The sequence below is a fragment of the Castor canadensis genome, chromosome 4 (assembly GCF_047511655.1).
Source record: "Castor canadensis chromosome 4, mCasCan1.hap1v2, whole genome shotgun sequence".
Taxonomy (NCBI): Eukaryota; Metazoa; Chordata; class Mammalia; order Rodentia; family Castoridae; genus Castor; species Castor canadensis.
Genome location: NC_133389.1, coordinates 40,467,540 through 40,492,246, shown reverse-complemented (window position 1 = coordinate 40,492,246; position 24,707 = coordinate 40,467,540). Strand labels below are relative to the sequence as shown.

At 36.5% G+C, this 24,707-nt stretch overlaps 1 protein-coding gene across 14 annotated transcripts in view; it reads left to right on the top strand.

Moving 5' to 3' along the window:
• Dtna (dystrobrevin alpha) overlaps nucleotides 1-24,707 on the top strand; it is a 345,657-nt gene that overhangs the window by 96,236 nt on the left and 224,714 nt on the right. The window lies entirely within an intron of this gene.

The following is a 24,707-nucleotide window of genomic DNA, read 5'->3' as shown; positions in this document are numbered from 1 at the left end:
TTATTTATTTGCCATTAACCCTAAAGCACCCTGAATTCACTGAGTGACAATGCCAGTCGTTATCTGTCACAATAACAGACTGAATGTTACTGTGGTTGTGCTACCAGTGGATGCAGTTGTATTATTGTGAAATAGAGTTCAGTTTCACCTTGCAGGGCACTAAGTCACTTCCTAATTTAAATAAGAAAAAAAAAGTTTCAGGAAAAAACATGAGGGGAAAGGTGATCTTTAAGATGGTCTAAAAATACTAGAAAGTTTTCTGTTTTCCAAAAAGCTACAGAGAAAAAAACAGGCAATTTCCATCAAAGAGAACAGTTTATTAATAGAAGTTGTTTTTGGTGTTACCTCATTAATTCTGAGCAGGTTCCCCTCCTCCAAAAGAGCTGATATTTGCTAAGTGAATGAAGGCGTTGTGATTATAAAGAGCTTGAAGGAAGAGGAGGGAGGGAAAGAGCTGTCTCATTTGCTATTGTTGCACTGTTTTAAAGATTTTAAAACTTTTTTCATTGAAAGAGAGAATGACAACTTCAGTGCTTCATGTTTTGCCCATGTATAGGTTTTGTTTCTTATTTGGTCAAATGACCTCTTCCTCCTCTCTTAGCGACAGCTTTTCCCAAACTTGCACAGCATTCCTTCTGAATAAATACTGTCCATAATAGTCATAGAGTACATGGTGTGAATTGGAAATTCTCCTTTATATGGGGAAAATAAGTCTGCTGACGCTGTTCTTACAGAATGTGGGGCTGAACAGTTGTTGAATGATACTAGTCAGTTTTTGCTCTGTCAAATAGACCAGATTCAAATGAACTAGGTTGGCAAAATTAGGTATAAATGATGAATTACTTATTATGAATCTTTCCTTCAACTTTAAGAATAAATAATATGCTGTGTTACTCTTCTAAGATGAAAAATGGACATGATCTTAAGAGAACCACTTGAATCTGGCAAGACCAAACAAAATGTGATGTTGGCAGAACCCTCGTTTAATCTCCTCTTCCTCCTCCACCCACTCTCCCACTGATCCTCCTTCTCCCTCTAGATCCCTGAGGTACATCACTGCTCAGTGTTGTTCTCTAACAGTCAAGATCTATCCTCAAGGAAGACTCTTACATAGAGTATTTTAAGGCAGTGTCCTAAATCCATCAGGAATACTTGCATTTCAGTATAAATACCAAACCTTCAGAGAGTTTAGGCAGTTTGATAAATCACAGTTAACCTTTAGCAATACTTCAAATTAATTCATTAGGCTTTAAAAGGTGCAGCTGTATTTCATTTCCCTGTGAGTGGATGGTACTTTGTAAAACACTCCAGGTCACATCAGATGCCTGGCGATAGGCATTTATCAGCTGTGTCCTGAATGGTTGACATTAAGAATGAACCTGGCAGAAATCTTAGGTGCTTCCAAGAAGGGTGCAAATGTGATCACCTATGCACAGTGCACACACAGACATATGTAGGCAAGCCTTTTACTTAACTAAAATGTTTCATATCCAATTATAAAATAAATAAAATTTATATTATGCTTGTTAGTGTGGGGTTTTGGTTTTTGGTTTTCAGTGTATTGAAAGAAAAAAAATGTAAAATTATAAAATGTAAGAATTTTAAGCTATGTGACTAAGTAATATTGAGAGGAAAAAAGAGGTAAATATTCCTCTGCTATTACATCACTGTTAAAGTTTCTAGTTCTCTGATGAAATTACCAAGCTCAGATTTTATTTCTTTGGACACAGTAAAGGGAGTTGTTTGAAAATATATGTCTTCCATATAGATACATGAAAGATAGATACATTGCTATCTCAGGTGTGATTAGATTTGTTTCTATTATTACTGTTCCTGCCATTTCTCACTCACAGTGTCTGATTTTCTTGTTAGCTTAGATAGATTTGCTATGTGTTAGAAATGTGTTTGTTAAACTACTTGTAAAAGTAAATGGAAACCTAATGCACATAGTGTTTCCTCCAGAGGAGACTTTGGCTTGCACCTGCCAGGCACCTAGGAGCAACATCAAACTAAAATCACCTTAAACAAACCAGAACACCTATGGCTCCGTGAACCACCTCTGTGATAGGCAAGACTGCATGTCTACATGAGCAATGGTTGATTTTAGGCTCACTCTACCCTGAGGAAAATTTGGCCTTTCTGAATCACAATATAAAGTTGAGTTAGTTGGTTAAAGTCCTTACCCAGGCTCAGGTACTTCAGCTTTTCAATGAGGTCCATAGAGTCACCAGAAATAAAATTGTTTTCTCTGGTCTTTTTTCCAGATAGTCATATGCTCAAGGGCAAGAACTTTTAAAGCTGAGTTTGCCTCTCTGGCTTCTGGTCTTCTAGATTTTCATTTGCTGAATTCTCACCATCATATTAGCTCTTTGCTGCTTTTATATTTAAAATAATTTTACCTACCTAAAAATGTCACCCAAATTATCTCATTACCGTTATAAGACCTGGAAATTCACTGCATTGCTTTTATACATCTACTGATAACATTGATGACTTCAGGCAGCTTCACAGTTTGTTTTTCTTTTCTTTTCTGTCTTTCTTTTTTTTATTGTTGTTGTTGTGACCTGATTTATTTAGATGTTTTGAAGAGAATTACATATGCATACTCATGAAAGATTCATGGTTTCCAACTTGCTGTGAGCTGTCCACAATACTTAACAGGCCTTCTGTTTATCCATTGCTAGCCACTTTCCTTGGTAATCCCTTTAATCACTAATCCACCCAACTACCATCACTCTCACTTGTTGACCTTGATTCTTCCAGCTTTCTCTTGGCCTGTATTCAGTAACACCACATTTTATAAGAAGTGTCTTAAATAAATCCTTTCCTTCTGATTCTCTTTGTGATTGTTCTACTTTAGGTAAACATCATCTCGCTTGGGTATTACGTGGTCTTGAAGTTACTCTCCTGTCTATAGGTTCCATCCACACTACTACTACCCAACACACATTTCTCATCCTGGAACTCACATATCCTGTCTGCTAAAAATTATAGACATCAACGATTCATTTATTTAAATTTTACTTTAAAATTTTTCAGTGCCTTGCCATCCCTTCAAAATAAAGCTCAGTCTCTTTAGCATATCCTACAAAGTCTGTCACAAAGCCTTAACCCATTTCACTAAAATGGTCTCCACCACTTCACTGAGTCTTGCCAAAACTTTACTCACACGATTGCTGCCTCCAAAACACGCCATATGCTCTCACACCCTGAACTAGTCCACCTACTAATTTCTCTTTTCCCCAGAATGCCTATTGTTCCTCTCTTTTGACCTCGTAAGTGAGCTTCACTGTACTTTCTTTAATTCTATAGTTCACCTATCCCTGGTGCCACTAATGACATGGATTGTGTCTTACTCACCTCTGAATTCTCTGTAACTGATATACAGAGACACTGCACTACATGTACGAGGAATGAGCAGTGACTATTCTGAGGAACATTTTCCTCAATAATTTTTCTCACTTTACTCCTTTTCATCCTAAACATCATTATTTATTTATCTCTTTCCCTGGATACTAATGATGGAGGGTTCCATGTTAATAGATTAATAAATTTATTAAAATATTCTTTCATTTTTATTCTGTACTTACTTGTGCAAATCCCATGCATTGTCAAAAAAGTAATTTTGCTTTTTCAACAATTAGTATTTTCCTCTCAAAAAGCTAAGTTTTAGGGTATTTTTTAAGTTTATTTTTTGGCAGACTGGGGTTCAAACTCGGGCTTTGTGCTTGGTAGGCAGACACTCTACTACTTGAGCCCACCCCCAAATCAAGAGTAGTATTATTTTAACACTTAAAAAGTGTCATGTTTAGCAGATACTTTTATTACAGACAGCTTAAAGAAACCTGAACAAATTCTTTAAAAGAGTTAATTAGAATTTCTATTATCACATATTGTGTTATAACAATATAAAATAGAAATACATTTATTTGCATAAGTAAAGCTGGACTCTGCATTTTTGCAAAATAAATATGGTAGAAGGATGATTCAGAGTCACCCTGAATCATGAAAGCTGTGTAAGCCTCTACATATTTCTAAAGAGAGCAATAGAGTTATTTTTATTCTTCCTTTTTAGTCTCATTTTAGTTTTTATACCCATTCTTACATAATATGATACTTCACAGATTTGTGGACATTAAAACTTTGAATTAGCCAAATTAATAACAGTTCCAGAATACAGATGCCTTCACTAGTTTTATCAAACAGATATAGATTAATTTTGAATGAACTTAATCTTCTAATACAAATGAACTTGCAAGTCTCAGATTTTTCACTAGTATATATAGAAATGTGTGTTTTTACTCATCAAAGGATGTTATTTGTTAACACCTCGGGTAAATAAAACAATTCTTATCTAAGGTGAATTGAATGCTGTAGAATAGTTTATAGGTAAGACACAAATGTTATTCTATCATACATGTGATAAAATTGAGATACGGACATAGGAAGTGTTCCAGACAGACTCAATGTGATTTCCTGCGGTAACAAACAACCTCCAATCTCAATGTGGTATAAAAATCTAAGTTTTCTTCACACACATGCAACTTAGTCATCACATGTAATTGAAGGCTTTTCTCCACATTGATGCTTTCACCTTGAAATGACCTCACATTTCCTTGGCCAAAGCATGCTAGGTCATCACACCTAACTTCAATTGGATGGGAAGCTCAATTCTACTACGTACTTAGAAAAGGAAAGTACTGTAATATTTATGAAGAGCTCTAAAGAGTTTCTGCACTAACAAATGATAAGCATCCCCAGAGTCTAGACTTAAAATCTGTGAACAGGCCCATACATGATAATTTGCAGGCAGGGCACCTGCCATGCAATGCTAACTTCTTTTGCCTGTTTACATTCTTTGCCTCATCTCCCCTGAGACTTTGTGGCTCTCTAAATCTTTGACATTTCCAGAGTGAGGTCACAGCTTCTCTAGTGCTAGGATGCTTGGATTTTACACTAACCATTCAGGGAATCCTGCCAATAAACAGTTTTGGGAGTTCAAAGGAGCCACCATTAGGACAATTCCTACAGAAAATAGCAAGTATGAAATGTTAACTTCCCCATGTCTAAGAACTGCCCATTGTAGTACAGAAATGGAGAAAAAAATACAATTGATTGCCAGTTTACTTTGCTTACTGGCCCATTTTGGCCAGTAGGCAAAGTAAAAAGACCAGGCTTGGGGAAAATAGCACAGAGGTTTGTAATATATGTTGTTCACTAGAAATGCATAGCCTCAAAGACCATTTACATTCACTGATACTCTACCTTTTACTTAGCATTTAGTTTTAAGAACTAGTAAGATAAAATTCAGAAATTCAGAGATTCAGATTCATACATTTAAATATTTAAGCCAATATTTTAAGGAGCTTTGCATTGTAATTTAAATCAGAAAATCTAATTTGTGTTCTTGGAAGCAACAATTCCAGGAAATACTACAGGGGGTGTCTGAGATTTCTGGATCAAATTAGATGATACATACTATATCCTTATCTTGGAGAGAAGGACAACACTAGCACTAATGGTTCATAAAAGTTCTGCAATCAAGTCATGTTTTACTTGCTTTAATCCAGTGTTTTTCAAGCTAATTTGATAATAGAGCTATAGGTAAATGGATGATAGATAGATAGATAGATAATTTCATACCACAAAACACACTTGTAAGTCCTGTTTTAATCATCCTGAATATGTTGTATTAATAATTTGTATGGTCATGAAGCTAAGAATTTTAAAGGACTTTTATAAATATCTTTATTGTTTGGTGATTTGTTTTCATTCTCTTGATAAAAGCCATTGATTTTAAACATGAGCAGAAGTCAAAATTTAAACTGACAAAGAATACAGTAATATTTAATACTATTCAGGCATATGATTTGTGATACAACACAAATAAGAAAATTTGATATAGTCTTCAGAATGCAGAAATTGAAAGCAATTTGATCTATTTTACCCCTTTTGTTCAATTCTCTAAAATTATTCTATTTTATAATTTGATCACATGATATTCATTAGATTTAGTTGTCAGTTTCTTTTTTCTTTTTTGATGATATTGGGGTTTGAACTTAGGGCCTCTTGCTTGCTAGACAAGTGCTCTACCAGCCCTTTTCTGCTTTAGTTATTTTTAGATAAGGTCTCTTGCTTTTTGCCTTGGACCTCATTCTTCTTACTGTGCCTCTCACATACCTGGGATTACAGCATTATACCACCATGCCCAGTTTGTCAGTTAAGATGAATTCTCACTAACGTTGGCCTGGGCTGACCCTGGAAGTGCAAAACTCCCAAACTCCACCTGCTGAGTATCTGGCATTATAGGCATGAACCACCTCACCCAGCCTAGTTGTCATTTCTTTGTGATGAACTTGTGAAGAGAAAGACCATCTTCAATTTCAGCATCTGTTTCTTGATATTTTTGGTTCACTTCCTTTAAGTTCAGAAATTTTAACACTCAAAAGAGAAAAAAATTCTTTAGTTTTGAAAGATCCCTACTAAAGTTACCACCTATGGGAATTTTCCTGGGCAAGAGGAAGGTTACAGAGTAACAAAAAGAAAATCTCTGCTGTGTGTTATATTTTGCTAAATGTAATGGCAATTTACAGTAACCCATTGCTCCATGAACTTTCATACTACAGCAACTCCATGCAAAGAAAACCCTAGAAATGAGGTTCACAGGTATATATGGGATGGCTTAACAATTTCAGTTCTTGTCCTCTCTTTTTAAAATAGGAGATAAAGCAATACTTAAAAAGATCTCAGGAAGACATTTTCTATATCATAGAAAGAAAAAGCATTCCATCAAAACTGTAGGTAGTATAAATTCTTAGCACACATTTTTCTGATTAATATTTGCTCAGATCTTTCCCAGGGATTATCATAAGATTCAGAAAATACAAGGATGTCCCTGAGACCTCTATGAGTTCATTGCAGAGGCACTGAGGGTCTCTTTTGGACCCTGCAAGACTCCTCTTTTGCAAGTCTTTGAATAGCTAGCCACATGCAATATCCTATTTCTTGTTTGCTAAACTATGAATTCAATTATGTCCACATTCTGAAACCGCCTCGCACCAAAAACATTTGGAAGGCTGGAAAATATCCTGTGTAACCATTTGCTAGACACCAGAACATAAATCTAAGTTACTGAGATTTACAGTGTTACAATTTCTCCTCTAAAATGACATGGGGGAAGCGTTTAACTTAATGAGGCAGAGGGTCCTGGTGTGCAAGTTATATTATATTTTTCATTGCAGAAGGGTAAATTATTGCTTCAGTTTCCTATATGGTACCCCAGTGGCCTGAAAGACACAATATAACTTCCAGAAATATCTGCTTTTTTCTTAGGCAATAACTTTCTCCCTGAGAGTATGCTTTCTGAGAATTAACCATCGTATTTCTCGCAGCAGGCAGAATTTCTTAAAGGTCATACACAAATGCTACACATGAACTTGACTTTAAATAAAAAACCTTAGGAACATTAACTGAAGTGGTAAGCCTGCATACCATACTACACAAAAGTAAACATTGGTGAACATTTTCTTTCTATCTATAACATTTAAAAGCAAGAAAAAAAAATTCTGGGAAAGAAATTAAATTATAGGACAGAATTTTTTTCTTGGCATTTCTCCTCTACTGTGGTAAACTTTTAAAAATAAGTAAGCATGGTTCTTTTAGTGGTGGTCTTTGAAGATTTAAAGTTATAATAAATGTACTGTTCTATATTTGTAAGCAAGAATCTTAATCTTATTTTGAACATCAAATGTGCAGACTTGTGTGTCCAAGTGTGTGAGAGTTTTATAAACCAGCTTTACTTTCTAATAAAGTAATATAAGAATTTAATTAAAACAAATAAAAATGCCTTCACCAATCAGCGTTGCAGTATTTGGGTAAATTGTAGAGCTTGACAATTTTCAAGGCAGAGACATGACTGCAGGCTTTTTGCCAAACCATCACTGGTAATATGATGACAAGGGCTGAAGCAAATGCAAGTGCTGTGGCTGGATAGATAGATATGCATTTGTTAAAAGAGAACCCAAAACACACACACATACAAACACAAAGTGTTCACAAGTAAGTTCAGGAATACACACATTAAAACACAACTCTGAACAAAGGCAAGAAAAGTTGCAGACACAGCTGGTATTCACTGGAATCCTTCTGTATTTGAGTGTTTTCAATCCCCAGCAACACTTCTCTCAATGACTGCAACAGAAGGAATTCAGTTATTCATATTTGGACAAGATTTAGCATCATCCTTGTGTGAGTGAATTGTAGTGATGGCTCAAAATCATTTCATTCATAAATGGGTGATTTGGGCCCCTGTTGTGTAGGGTTTATTTAAGTGATATAAATATATTCTTCCCATAGTGCCAGAAACAATTTATGCAATATGATAGTGATATAAGATAGTAATCAAATCAGGCATTTTAAAACATAGTGTTTGAAATATTTTAACTTATTTGGAAGGAGAAAATATTGAGTAAATAACTGAGGGTATTTGCCTATTTATGTTTTGGCCACTGGAGGGCTCTCATTTGAACTAATTCTTTAGAAATTTACTTAATATATCTGCAACTTCATTATAATGGATTTAAGTCTGGGCATTATAAAGTCTAGCTTGTCTCCTAGCTCATAAGATGGCATATATTTTCAAAGTATAAATAAAATCAGATTTAACTTTCTATACTTTACATTATTTTACCGCAAAATATTTTAAAATAAAGGAGAAATTAGCATTATGCCTATTTCTAATAATTATTTCATAACTAAGACTCATGTCAAAATTACACAAGCAATCATCTGCACATTAAAGTAAGATATCCCTAATTCTTGAGTTAGACTCTGTGGATTAAGCCCCAGACCTTGCAAATGCTAGGCAAGGGCTCTACCACTTTGAGCCACTCTGCCAGCCTTTTTGTTTTTAAGGGAGGGTCTCATTAAGTAGCCTAGGTTGGCTTTGAACTCATGATCTTCCTGCCTCTGCCTCCATAGTCAGTGAGATTACAAAAGTGTACCACCACACCTGGCTTTATGTTGACAACTTTACTGAACATAGGATGGTGATTTCATTATGTTGCAGAAAGTGATACTTAGAGGTCTGTGGTGCCCAGAGATGATGTCCTAAAGAAAACAATGCCTCTTTTGGACCCTAACAAATGAGTAGCTGTTATCTAGACAAAGAAAAATACAAAGAGCATTCAGGACTGAAGGTCTAACAAGCAAGGATATGAAACTGCAGTGTGTGTAGCAGGGGTAACTGGCAGTTTGGGTTACCATAGAGTGAAGTGTGAAGCTAAAGGAAAAGGAGATAAGGTGAGAGTGATAAATAGGTACTCACTGTGGAAGGCAGTTATGTCATTCCAAGGGGCTTTTTCACTATTCCTTAGAGGACTTAGTGCTTCTAAAATCCAAACCCCTCCTCCAATGTAAACAAAGTAAAAAGAGAATAAATATATCTGCACAGGAGGGCCTGGAGCCAAGACTGAAAATGGCCTTTCATCTTAGCTGAGTTCTTTGAATTCTCATGTATTTGCATTTTACTTCATTAATAAATTTTTGTTTCACTCAGTATATGAAAGTATTTTTCTACAAATTTCCAGGAAGATGCACCATTATATCCAATATCTTCCCCTTCCAGACACATTGTTGGTATCATTACTGCTCTCCTTAATTATAAATCTCCTTTGATCAAAAATCAGAGCTTCTAGTAGTAAGGTTTATTTAAAGTAAGAGTTATAAGAAACAAAATTTAAATAACTTTATTACTGATTAATCATGTTTTTCTTTCTCTTTAAATTTTTTTATTGTTTTTCTAAGGGTACATTGTGGCATTTACAAGTTTCTATAATATATCAAATATGTCATATTGAATTCACTCCTTCCATCATTCTCATTTATTTCCCCTCCCCTCATTCCTGGAATAGTTTGAACAGGTCTCATTTTTCCATTTACATACATGTGTACACAGTATTTGTACTATACTCACCCTCCCTTGCCCTTTCCCAACCTCCTCCCCCTCCCACTGGTACCAACTCCCTCTGACAGGACCTGTTTCACCCACCTGTTCTCTGATTTTGTAAAAGAAAAAAAAATGACATGTTTTGTTTGTGTAAAATAGGGAGTATCCTTGTGACATTTCCATGTATATATGTATTATAGCCTGAATTGGCTCATCTTCCCTATTTTTCTTCCTTCTACCTTCATCCCCTTCCTATGATTATTTCAACAGGTTTAAAAACTTCCGTATTAATTCTTGTTTGTATAAGAAGTACATCAACCATGTTCATCTTCTTAACTTTCTTCTTTTATCCTCCCTCTATCATATGTGACTTCCCCTTAGTGTGACCTGTTTTTTATAATATTGCTATATTCCTATTAGCTGACTGATAATTTTAAAGAAGGTGAGCATGGATGTAGAGGAGAGAGAGAGAGAGCAAGAGTGAGAGAGAGAGGTCTGCTCATAAGTATTAAGTAAACTGATTCCATGATATCTTGTTAAATGGAATATGAGCTTGATCACTGATGAAATCTCCTATAATATTTTCAAAACTTTGATTCTGTAGAAATATACAGAAAAAAAAAGATTCTTCCATCTTTGAATGGATTGGAGTGACCCAATCCTGTGTGAGAATAAAAACCAGACTTCTTAATTTTTCCATCATGTCAGCTCTACTGCCTTTTGTCTACTATTTAAGCAATTAGATTTTCTTCACTCAGTCACATAGAATATCAGCACTTGCTGCAGTTGTCAATAAATTTATCCTTGAACTGACTATGCTAAGAGCATGGCCAAAACACCTTCGCTAAATGCTATCATACATTGCATTCACTTGATTCTTCCCAGACCCCTGCCCATATATCCGTGCATGTGTAATGACATTACTGAGAAGACATTTAATTTTGTGCCCCTGATTTCTGTTGCAGTTTACCATGAATTGTCTTATGGTAAAGAATGACTTTGAACAACTGCAGGAAATTCAATATCATGCTAAAATGCTATTTGCTGTCTTCAGAATCAGGAGCTATGCCACATAGTTCATAGGAATTGTGCCAGGAAATAGGTAATCTCTCAAGATAAGCTTCTAAGCTTTCTTTATTGTATGAGGAAAACTATATAACACATCAGTTTCCATTTTTGTTTTTGCTGCCTTGATTCTAAATTGAGAAAAAGACAAACTAAAGGCTAAGTTGTTATTAAAAGTCTAATTGTTGGTGCCTTATACAATTATTGCCTTCAAAATGTGTTTCAAATCAGACCTTAGCAAAGTCTAACACTTATCTCACAAGAGGCAGAATTCTTTCCTCTGCCACTTGCTTGTGATCTCTGACTCAGTTGATAACTCATAGTGTTCTACTGTTTCTTGTCATTGAGCAGATAATGAATTTTTTTGAATTAGCATTTCCTTGCACTGTCATATCCTATATTTTTCATAATTAAATGTTCCATTTTGAAAATAGGAAGTGAAATTTTAAGCCATCAGGATTGACTAACAAGACTATTGAGAATAATGAGTAAATAAAATAACAATTCCAAGAGACATTTTGAAATCATTTTTTCCCAAAGAGCATTGCAATATCCTTTCATCTTCCCTGTATTTTTTGCCCAGATCTATATTATTATTTGTCAGGTCAAATTTTATTTCATTGAGTTTTATTTTCAGCATGTTTTGCCTTTGCTAGAGTTTGCTTCAGAGGACTCTACAGACGGCGAAACAGTGGGTTCCACTTGATTGCCATGTGTTTATGTCATCAGTTTGTCCTGTTCTTGCAACCAAGGCCATTAGTCAAGTACGTGAGGAGAATTCTATAGGCCAAGGAAGATTGTGCCTTTGAGACTGTCTTTATGAGAACTGGGGTGAGACAGACCAGCCATCACTCACAGGGGCTGCTTTTCCCCTCACAGAAATCTGACATCTAAGGAGAGGGAGACTGGAGAGATTAAGTAATTTTCAACATCAGAACAAATCAGTCTAAATGGAAACCTAAATCCAAGATCTCCTGATTTATAATCCACAACTCTTTCTAAGATGCTTCTCAAATTTTATTTCTCATAAATTTTCTCACATAAGGTATTGAGGCAAAAAAGGTGGCTGACTCAGCCTTTCCTTACTCTTGATGATGGTATAAGACACTGTTTTGGGGTGTTGGATGTGGTCACTTGTCCCATGCCAGTTGGCATAAGGCAGTTTGTTTTGAGGTATGTTCATAAAATAGATAAATTCAGGGGACGAGGAGATTTGGGGAACTTCATGAATAATAATGCATAATTGAAAAGGAAATCATTAAGAAAACTATGGTAAATCTACTCAACAAAATACTTTATGGCCATTTATGCATTTAAACTTATTGTATATTCTTTCATGAGCTAGATCAAATACTTCCTATAAACTTTGTGCTGCTGGTTAGTTTAACTTCTCTGTGTGTGTGTGTGTGTGTGTGTGTGTGTGTGTGTGTGTGTTGAACTGGAGATTGAACCCATTTGCCTAGTATGCTAGGCAAATGCTCTACCGCCTTGAGTTTTACCCCCTCCCCAAGCCTTTCACTTGTACTTTGTTTTGAGGAGTCTTGCTAATTTTTCCCAGGCTAGCCTCAAACTTGTGATCTTCCTACCTCCACTTCCTGAGTAGCTCTGATTATAAGCGTGAGAACCACCACATCTGTCACTCCTTTAACTTTCTATTCTTACCTGTTAAATTGGGATAATAATAGGACTACAATCTAGGGATGTCAAGAAGATTTGATGAAGTAATCTATAAAAGAATTGGTGAGTTCAACATATTGTCTATAGTAAAATGATATTTATAAAAGTTTTGATGGTTTGGAGAAATGCTGATGTCATTATATAATAATAACAACTACCATGACACAAAATTATGCAGTTGATCACAATTACATGGACGTATTGCTAGGAAGAATTATAGATATAGAATATATATATAGATACAGAAGGAAATGTCCATTGTAATATTTTTAAATTATGAAATGTTGAGATTTTTTCCTTATACTCACCATTATACAAATTTTCTACATGCAAAATGTGCTCAGAAAAATATAAAATTCATACAGATAAATCTCAAATTTCCTTCCCTTGGACCTTAGCAATTCTTAGATTTGGGAAGGGAACTATATTTGCTTACAAATCTTGACCTAGTAGTGTGCATCTCACATACCCTGAGGAAATAGTGTCATTTCATTCTAGTTCAAATCCTTTCTAGCTTTTTATACCAGTTCATTCACCTGTAATGAAAATTGAGCAGGTAGAGTGATATGATCCATTTCTCAGAAATTTCCTTCAGGCTCAAGCATTGAGCTCTATAAATCTTGAATCATAGAAGCTCATTTCTTTCTTCAGAACTTTGTGGCATTATTTTAGCAAAGAAAAATCTCAGAAGAATCACAGATTCTTGAAGGACACAGGAGTGTGTAACTGTAGTGAGATAGCACCAAGGACTCTGAGCATACTCTGTTGTACCTCTCCACTACAGAAGTTTAAAAAAAAATTCCAGGGACAGTCTTCTATGCCCAGGCTGTAATTAGCTATATTGAGGTGAGGAGCAATGAACAAGGAAAGGCTGTTGCCATTAATTCTTCATTATTACTCTGATGTGTTCATTGGTGCTCAGCCTACCTGTAAACATTTCCCTACCAGTTCACCTTGCCCTTGCCTTATAATTGTGAAACATTGTATGTATTAATCTAAAGGAAGATATTATACCCACAAAAATTAATCATTTCTGGGAGAGTTCTCATGCATAAATCAATTACAATGAGACAGTCTTCATGTTATACTCTTGTTGCTTTGAAAAACGTGTGCACATTTTTATGGTAAGTGACTTCTGTATATACTTCCTTCATCTCTCTGATAATATACTGGATCCAGCTCACTTCTGGCTGGATCACCAAATGCTGGAGCTGGGAGCATGCTTAGACTTAGTGAATAGTTTAGTCTTAATTTTACAGAAGGAAATCATACTTCAGAGAGATTGGCTTTGTCCAAGAGCACAAGGACCAAGAGTAGAACTTAGTCCATATCTATATATCTTGGAGTCTTTTGAAAATTCATGTCAGCCATTCTTTGGCCTATATAATTACTTACCAGCCTCAGTTACTTTATTTTGTGGAACTCATCTTGCTTCTGAGTATTTGTTGACCATACCATAAAATTATTTTATTGAGGAAAATCCAGGGACAGAAACATTAAACACTGATCTGGCTGGGCATGGTGGTGTGCAGCTGTAATCCTAGCTACTGGAAGCAGAGACAGGAGGATCACAGTCTGAGGCCAGCCCTGGCAAAGTTGGCAAGGCCCTTTGTCATAAACAAGGCACATGTGATGCTGCATATCTGTAATCCCAGCTATTACAGATAGGAGGTAGAGATAGGAGCCAGTCCCAGGCAAAAGTACAAGACCGCATCTGAAAAAGGACTGTGGTGTGAATCAAGTGGTAGGATGTTTGCCAAGCAAGCACAAAGCTCTGAGCTGAATCCCCACTTCCAGAAAAAGAAAAGAGTTGATCTGGAAAGTGCAGTGTTAGATAATTCTCTGTACACAGAGTAGATAAATTGACACGTGTCCTTCAAGGACTGGAACAAGCAGGCGATAACTTTGTGACCAACAGCAAAATCTTCACTTTTTCTCAATTATTTGTTATTGATTCCTTCTGTCCATGTCATTTTGGAGCCTTAGGCCAAACCTTTCAATGATAGGAAGTAGGATTTTTGATATTTTCAAGACTTTTGTGCCATAGATGAAAAGATAACTTCAAAGAAGTGTCATATTGAAACAAGAAAATATTTACTTTCAATCTAGATGTAGCATTTGTCACTTTCACAAAAGTGTTGGTCAAATAAATGAGCCTTCATAATGAGGATACCCGTGGGTATTTTTCTTTTAAATTTCTTTTTTTCAATCACTTGCCTACCCTAACAGCCAGCCTGATACTAATTTCTGAGAACTATGGTTGCAATGTCTACCCTCAGGAAGTTCACATAGCAAAGGGAAAGGATATATGCAGGGACAGATTATCATGACTTCCTTCATGTGACAGGCACAACAGAAGCCCTAAAAAATGCGGGCAGGAGGCAGAGGATTCATGGAGGGAAAGATGAATGACCTGAAACTGCAAAGATGACTACAAGATCAACAGATTGTGGGTAGGGGTACACAATATGAATGCAGAATTATGTTCTGGAAGAAGCTAAATACAACTTAAGAAGTTCTGAAGTGATAAGAGTATGATATCTTTAGTTAACTGCAAATGGTTTAGTACCCATAAAGGATAAAATGTATTGCAACATGTGGAGCAAAATAAGACTGGACAGAAGAGGAGAAGCATCATAAAAGGACTTTAAGAATGTGTTCAGGAGGTAAAATTTATACTGAGGCAATGAAAAACCATTCAAGAATTCTGTGTAAGCAATGGCATAATCAACCTGAGTGTTGGAAAAGTCATTCTTGTTGCAGCCTGTAAGAAAGGCTAGAGGGCAGGCAAATTCTAAACCAGAACAGTCAAAAGGTAACACACCACAAATTCCAAGAAGCCACTGAAGCACTTAGAGCCTAATGCTCTAAGTAAATCCAAATGATCAAGACGTGAAGTAAAAAAGTGGGATAAATCTAAGCAATAATCCATAAATAGAATCAACATGATTTAGAGATTTTTCAGGAGGAAAAAGTGACATCAAAGTTCAGTTCCCAGGTTCTTGCTCTGGCAATGAAATGGATGTCATTCACAGTGACAGGGATTGTGGGAGAAGGCCCATGTATAGGCAAAATGATATTTTGAGTGGGAAACTTTAGTGGGAAACCCATGTAAAAATGACCAGCAGGTAGGGGGACATAGAGAGGCAAAATGTCTGCTGTAATGACATTGACTTAAAAGTCATTTTGTATAAGTAGTTAGTGTCATGAAAGGTGTGAGTTATGATGCATGACTAGCAAAAGGAAGAATGGTAATGAATACCAGAGGTTTCAGTTGAGGAAAAAGACTTGTATAATCAAGTAACAATGGGAAGAATTAGCCAGAGACAGGGAAGAAATCAGGAGGGATATTTTACAGAAACAAAGAGGGTTTTTTTGTTGTTTTGTTGTTTTGTTGGCATAGAGGATGGGGTAGGGATGCTGTAAATAGTAGTACATGAAGCAAACATGATTGGTGAGAACAGAAAAGTGTTTGTTGGATTCCACAATCCAAAGGTCCTTAGGGATGCTATAGAGAGAAGGTTCAGGGTAGTGGTGGGAAAAGAAGCCAGAGTGCATTCGGATGAAGAATGATAGGAGCTAGAGGAGAGCAGCCAGTCAATGTGAAACTGCTCTTTCAGAAGCTTGATGATGTAAGGAAGACAGCCATAAGGAGACCCACACTGAAGGATAATTTTTTTAAAATCAGTTTTTTGTTGTGGTACTGGGGTTTGGACTCAGGGCCTTATGCTTGCTAGGCAGGAGATTCTCCATTTTGAGATAGGGTTTTGTGAAACTATATGTCCATGCTGGCCTCCAACTGAGATCCTCCTGATCTCTGCCTCCTGAATAGCTAGGCATGAGCCACCAACACCTGGCTAAAAATCACTTTTAAATAAGATGGACTTGAAAATATCTGAATGCTTATGTAAAAAGGGGCTCATGGAAATGAATTTGAAGACTCAGAAAACAGGAACTGATGAAGTTCCAGAACAAACTGAAGAGAGAAATACCAAGAGAAGTATTTGTACAATGTAGCATACTTACTATATAGCAACATGCATATTGCTGTTGTGTTTGGCTTATCATTTACATTTTTGAAAATACCTGATGGAGATGATTGAATTCCTTTGGGAAGAACTTAAATGACCTTAAAAATCTTTTATTTATTGAAAATTGAAGATACTATTGTTAGCACTGAAAAATCTCTTGCTCTGACATGTACAAGTGAGCACACAGTGTTTGGAATAAGATTTCTTCAAGATCATTATACATTACAATATATATTCAGCAGAAAATGTTTTTAGAAGGAACCTAATTACTTGGAAACTAGAACTGCGTCCTTTTTTTTGTGGTACTGGGACTAGAACTCAGGGCCTTCACCCGGAGCCACTCCACCAGAGCTTTTTGTGTGTGTGTGTGTGATGGGTTTCTTTGAGATAGGATGTTGTGAACTATTTGCCCAGTATGGCTGTGAAGCTCAATCCTCCTGATATCGCCCCCTGAGTAGCTAGGATTACAGGCATGAGCCACTGGCACCTGACTAGAACTGCATTAATTGGAGTACTACTCAGCAACAATATGGATGAAGTTGGAGGACCTTCTGCTCACTGAAGCAAGCTTAACACGAAAAGACAAAGCACTGCATGAGCTCACTTATATGTAGAATCTAAAGAGTTGGATTTATAGAAGCAGAGAGTAGAATTGTAGTTGCTAGGGGCTGGGGAGAATGGAAAGGAACAGGAAGATATTAGTCAAAGGATACAAAATTTCAGGAAGAAAGAATAAATAAGTCATAAAGATCTGTTGTACAGGATGGTTACTATAGTTAATAATAATACACTTAAAAATTGCTAAGATAGTAAATCTTAAATATTTTTATCACAAAAAAGTAAAGCACATGAGATGATACATATGTAAATTACCTTGATTTGATCACATCACACATCACACATCACACATCACAGTGTATACAGACACCAAAACACCACATTTTACACTGTAAATACAGGCAATTCTCATTTGTCCATTATACCATAATAAAGCTGAGGTAGGGGGAAGAAATCAGAACTGACAGACACATCTAACTCATGTTTTCAACAAAAGTGCTTTATGATAAAAAAAAAAAAAGAGTAAGCCAGACACAGTTGGTTTGCTCTTGTATTCCTAGCTACTTGGGAGACTAAGGTCAGGAGAATCATAGTTTAAGGCCAGCCCAGCTAGCTCAACCAATAGTTGGGAGCAGTGACATGTGCCTGTCATCCCAGCTATGCAAGATGCTAAGATTGGGAGGATTGAAGTTCCAGATCAGCCCAGGCAATAAAGTTCACGAGACCCCATCACAAAAGAAAAAGCTGGGCATGGTGGTCCATAGCTATCATTCCAGCCTCAGTGAGAAACATAAAATAAGAGGATCACTCTCCAGACTATCCCCAGCAAAAGGCAAGACCCTATCCCAAAAGTATCTGATGCAAAAAAAGGTTGGAGGCACAGTTCAAGAGGAGAGGGCCTGTCTAGGAAGTATAAATCCCAGCACTGCCAAAAATTAAAAAGAATATCTTGTGGGATGTAGCTCAGTGATAGAGTGCTTGCTACTATGCACAAGGTCCTGAGTTTGCTTCCCAGCACCACAATATAAAAGAGAAGGAAGAGGAGAAGGAGGAGGAGGAAGAGAGGAAGAGGAAGAAGAAAGAAGGAAAAGGAGGACAAGAAGAAAGAACCTCTTGAATTGGATACATTGGTTTGATCAGAAGCAGTACAGGTTGGTGTATATGATTGGTAACCTGAGACGCTTGAAAATATGAAGGTGTTTTTTTCTGAAAGGTACCACAGGATAGCAAATGTGGCTGTGTGTCCAGTTCTGTGACAGGTACAACTGGGTCAGAACTCCTTGGTACCAGTCACCTGGAATATATTAGCTGTATAACATAATATCCCTACCAGTGTAGACACAAGAGTTAAAAAATACAGGCTTTACCAAAACAGAACAGAAATCTGATTCAGGAGCCAGAATCTGAATCTCAAGCCAGGCCAGACAGATTGACTTTAGAAGGGTTTCAACTGGGTTATTTAAGAGTGGCAATATGCATCAGAACCAAGCCAAAGCTATCTCCACTCACAGTGTAAAACAAGTCAGATTTTTGGAGGATATCCTAACAGATGAAGTGTCTTTTCGAATAATTATGATTTAGAACAAGGCTTTGCTTGTTTGCACAGAGGCACCTGATGTTTCTGGATCTTCTGCTACTCTGTTTACTTTTCACCAGTTATTCTCAGGAGCTTCATGACATTTCTATCTTGGGAGACCATTCTAGGCTAGAATTAGTAACTGCAGTCAGTACCAGTAGAAGACATAAATGGACAAAGGCAAAGCTTTTATGTCCTCAATTTCATTCATGCAATAAATACTTCTGAGCACCTGTTATGTGGAAGGCATTGTACTATGTACTGGACATGGGCCAGACAACAAAAGCCAAGAGTAGGCTAATGGTTCAAGAAATTAAGAACTTGCTGAGAAAGAAGTCATTATATGTAACAAGAAATGCAGTCACATCACTGAATGAGGCATTCGTGTTGTTTTGTGAAAGTTGCATTTTTAAACTATAATTCTTCCAAATGTGTTGAAAATTGTCCTCAGAAGCTATTTTAACTTTACACAGACACAGCGCTTTTATAACGGGGAAATGCTTATATTTTCAGATCAAGTTCTTAAGTAGGGAAAACGTGGCAGATGCTTTTGCTAAGCATAAGGGATTGATTTGAACTGAATTTTAATTAAAGTTACTCAAAGGCCTTCTGAATTATTTTATTGTGAACAAATCCATAAAAAGTGTCAGGCTTAAATCAAGAAAGCAAGAGAAACAGAAGATAACGTTATTGATTGGTTATGTCATGAGGTTTTGTTGACGGTTACAATGGAAAAATAGTCTTCATTTCCTTTTGCCACTTACAGATTAGTTTGTAATGATACTGAAGTCAAGAAATTAACAATGAGGTAAAATCTTATGCTGAGATCCACAAAGCACATTGATACCATAACATTTCTATAAAAACTAGTTACTATTTAATGTCTATTTTTGCATTCTTGACACAACTACCTTTTATTTAATGATGGCTTGACAATTTAACTGACTATAATTAAATTTAGAATGTTAAACGATAATTTAAATAAATTAGAAAAGCATTAGACCATTATTTCCTTCTCACATACCAAATATCAACACAATTTTTTCAAGTATGATCATTTTTAACTGTGCAAATTCTTGTTCTTTAAAAAAGAGAGTCATAGAGAAGATCTGAAATTTAATAGAAACTTAATTGGCAGGCATTGTTAAATTCTTTTTATAAACAGTGCTATCTTAGGTAAGTTAGAGATAAAAACATGAACTGAAGAGGACTGTGACTCACCCAGAGCTCACGCCACACAGTGGGAAACAGCTGTGATAAGTACTTCACTAGCTGAATAAACAACACCTAGGCTGAAAGTACTGAAGGGGCCAGGGGAATTCATTCCAATTGAGAATTCACTTAAATGTCTTTTAAATGATTGACACCATTTGGACCACTACATGCACAGAAGAAAACAGTAAAGATGTATGACATGGCGTTTTTCCTTTAAGAACGTTATCATCTTCTTGAGGAAACAAAACATACACAAAATAAACAGAGGATTCTATAAGTAGACAAAATACCGTGAAACATTCAATTACATGCAAAAGAATAAAAAGGTTTTGTTAGGAAGTGTAGGATCTGAGAGTTTGCTACAGGGACAAAGTGATATTGACTGGCGAGATTAAATGACATGTTGGGGAAGGTGGACCATGAGATGGGCTTGGAAGGTCAGGATCTATTTGAAGAAGCAAAAGGAGATGCATGAAATGATGAAAATGGTTAATGAAGGCAGGACTGACTACAGCCTGTGCCGTGCACTTCAAAGTCAGAGCTGGCTGAAGCACCAGCCAGCACTGGAAGAACAGATTGGTTTCATTAGGGAAGAGTAGGATGGGTTGCTACCCTTGAATACCAAGATGATGAATCCAGACTTGATCTGTCAAGAACAGGAAGTCCCTGTAGTTTATTGATTAGCCTAGTGGCACATGAAAGCAACTAGAAAGATCCCTCTGACAGTTACTGCTTTTCTGAAGACATGTCTATATAAAGTTCCTCTAAACAGTTTGGAATCTATAAAGAATATGATAGGCTTATAGTGTTATTATTACTTTAAATATATACACAGAACTAATGAGTGTATGTACAACCTTAACATTTTGTGGAAAGTGTTCTGTGGAACCTTGTAACAGAAATCATTTAGTCAGCCTGCTCTACCATAAAGGAGGATATGAAAAACAGACATAGTGAATTAACATTTGTGCAAATAATGTGAGAGGACGAGGACTGGAAATACTCCATAAAAAGAAAGATTTATACCCAAAAAGGACCTAGCTCAGATATTTTAAGAATCTTCAGAAGGTATCCTGTCATTGACAGAAGGAAATTTCCTTTGGTAAGATTTTTTTTTTTAATGAGAGAAATATATTTGGGAATCATGAACTGATCCTTAATTCCTGAGAAGATATAAACTTAATAGATTGCCAGCAACCAGCAGTGCATTTAATGTAGGTAGCAATCAACAAGACCTTATGAAGGAAAAATCAGGGCAGATCAGTTCCATTTCTGCCCAGGACAGAGTAATAGATTTTAGTGATAAGGAGGTTATGATGAGGCTGAATTTTTGTAAGACTTTGGAATCTGCTCTACTTGCCATCCTTTTTAATAAGTTATACAGATACAATCTGTGAGTGTTGCACGTGGGGATGGGCTGTGAAAACTGATAGCCAGACATGGCTTATTGATTAAGAGTGTCTCACCACTAATGTGGAAGCACTCATCTGTAGCTGATAAGCTCAGTGGCCAGCAGTGTGCTAGCAATTTCACAGTAGTGGAATTGCCCCGAAGGGGGCTCACTTCATCTTGGAATTACGTTATCATCTGGGTTCACTTCTTCCCACTGACTGAAAATGCACGTTGTTGTCACTAAAATAACCAGAAAAGAACAATAGTACAAACTAAATCCTCATTACTTAGAAGAAAAAAAAATTCCTATAAATCCTGGTTAAAAAAAAAATCAAAATGCACAGAGTAGTTTTACAGTAAAAAAAACCCAACCAGCTCATTAAAAATATCTACCACTTCAAAAAAGCTGATAATTTAACTGACTTAAACATTTTCCCCACTCGATTGATCAAAACAAATAAATAAATTTACCCTTGAGACCAATAATCTTTGTTCGAAAACCTTTACACCGGGGAGCCAATAGTCGTTTCAGTGTACCTGTGTAAGATGTGTCTACATTCCCTTGTCCCACTGAAATCCCCACTACTCCCTTCAGCCCAGGAGAGAAAATTGTTCCCAAATCCCCATGGTCCCTTCCCTATCCTCTCCCTTCAGGATCCTGTCAATTCCCTCTTTTGTCCTATTGGCTTTTCTCAGTTAGTGCCCACCTACCCATCCAGGACATTAAGTCCATGAATATCAGTATGCCTTAACAATCAGAGAGGAGCAGGCTATCTGAAAAGTTTCCTCCAATACCTGCAAATGAAATTGTTTTCATGTGTCTTACCCCGTCATCTTCATAGTCCCAGCCCCTGTTCTTTGCCTTTTGCCTCTCTGGAGCTTAGAGAGAGGAAATCCACCTGGACTTCCCTATTTTGGGAAGGATGATTTCTTGATCTGTGCTAGTGCATCTGGATTATGGAGAACCTACCCAAAGCTCAGCCTGTCTTGGATATGTGTTTGATCTGGGAAAATATGAAAAATTTCCTTCAAATTATCTACTTTTTATTAATGACTTCCCAATACTGCTTCTATTTCTTCTAATATTTGTTACTTTTTAGAAATCTTCCTGATGCATCTCATGCCTGACAATATCCCAATTTTTAAAAACAGAAATTCAAGTTTCCTACAATAGCCATTTATCTAGACTTTATAAAAGACATTTAAGATTCTTCTTAAGAGGGCCAAGAATGCAGCTTAGTGGCAGAATGCTTACCTAGCATGAGTGAGGCCTTGAGTTCAGTTCCCAGCATCACAAAAAATTATCTTATCTTTAGTAAAGCAAGAAGTTAAAAGATATAAAGTAGCTCTATGCCATATGAATTCTACTGAGATGTTTTCACGTGATTCGGTAAAAGATTCACAGATTTATATGACGCAGTGGTTCCTTTTCATCCTCTTTTGTCATAAGCTTAGACATGGCATTCCATTTTATAAATAAAGCTAGCCATCATGTTAGTGATTCAGTTATGGAGAAAGACTCACTTCCCTTGGTCTCTACTTCTACAATGTTCAAATTGCATTATGTTCTTTGAGATTTTTTTTATTGATCCAGACAAATCTTGTTTGATGTCTTTTCAAAGAACTGCTTATCAGAGAATTTCCAGTAACCTTCTGGCATTTCAAAATTGCATCCTCCATAGATAACAATTTTACTTGTTGTAAATATAAAGCTTCCACGTTCCTAAAGATATATCTAAATGCAGAGTGACAGCTATGTGAAATATTGGCTGTCTTGGTTTCTTCCAAGCTCTGTACATTTCCTTTGTTCATACTTGAAACTGTTTGTCACACTTGGTAATCGTTTGATACATAATGTGCCATCAGTACTCGTCTACCAATTATTTAAAACACATTATATTCAAGTACAATGTCTCTTCACTGAAATAAAGCTTAACAACTTTAGCACATTTCTTCAGAGTAGCATAATTTCATGTGTTTATTACATCAAACATTTTATTATATTATGAAACTAGCACACTATAAAATATTTTAACAATAAAACCGTTCTCCACTATGTTTCCATAAGCTCTTTTAGTTTCTTAATTAATAAAGAAAAATTCACTTCTCATAACAAGTTCAGCTTCAACTGAATCCACAAAAAGTTCACCATATTATTTATATTAAGAAATAACCTAGATTTTCCCTAGTGCTTGAAAATTTTTCTTATTGTAAATTACCTCAGGAACTCCTTCAACTGAAGTAATACTTACCAATGTGTTATCTGTTAGTATGACTTGATGGATTTTTCATAAGTAACAGAACAAAGAACCAGTAAATAGGTTTGGAATGCAAAGTTTTGTTTTTATTCCTTTAACTTACCTTTCATCTTATAGGCATTGATATTAGATTCTGATTAGTGTGGTCCATTCAGTCCTAACTCAAAGGGTCTCTAGTGTTAGTCCCAGGAATTCACTCAACCTGTTACCTGCCCCCCTAAGGCTAGGATTTCTTCAGAAAAGCATAAGATCAGTGAAATATTTCCAGGTAAATCTTCCTCATTCACTTGGCCATCCAAACAAGTACAGTTGGAAACCTGGGGCCTCCTCAGTTTTCTGTGTCACCCATTCCTGTTATCTTCAACCCAGTAGATAACCCAGTCTAGTCCTTCATCCTCTCCTGGACGTTTATCACTAGATACACTGAGCTACCTCCATCCTAACGATTCCCACTTTGGACTAAACGATCTTTCTGGCAAACCACTACACTGTCACTCTCTTCACCAAGCAATTCTACATCTCCTGGCCTTTATCAAAGCCAGCTGGTCCTCTAGTTATGTGGTCTCCCCAGGAACCCTCTCCAGGGAAAGTTATTTATTCTACCTCACTCGTTACCCAGCCCAGCACCACAAAGTCAGATACTGTGGATGGCATTTCCTCCGTCACTTTGGCAAGATGCACTCTGGACCTTTCTCTAAAACTCATAGATAAAGACTTTTCTTGGGGTCTATGCCATCCATTTTTACTTCTCTTTACTGTTAATGGTCATTGGCATCCTCCTATATGCTCGAGAGTTTTAGAGACCAATATATGGCATTGAACACAACTCTGGCAACATTTTTTTTATTATTATTCCTATGTGCATACAAGGCTTGGGTCATTTCTCCCCCCTGCCCCCACCCCCTCCCTTACCACCCACTCCGCCCCCTCCCTCCCTCTCCCCCCCCAATACCCAGCAGAAACTATTTTGCCCTTATTTCTAATTTTGT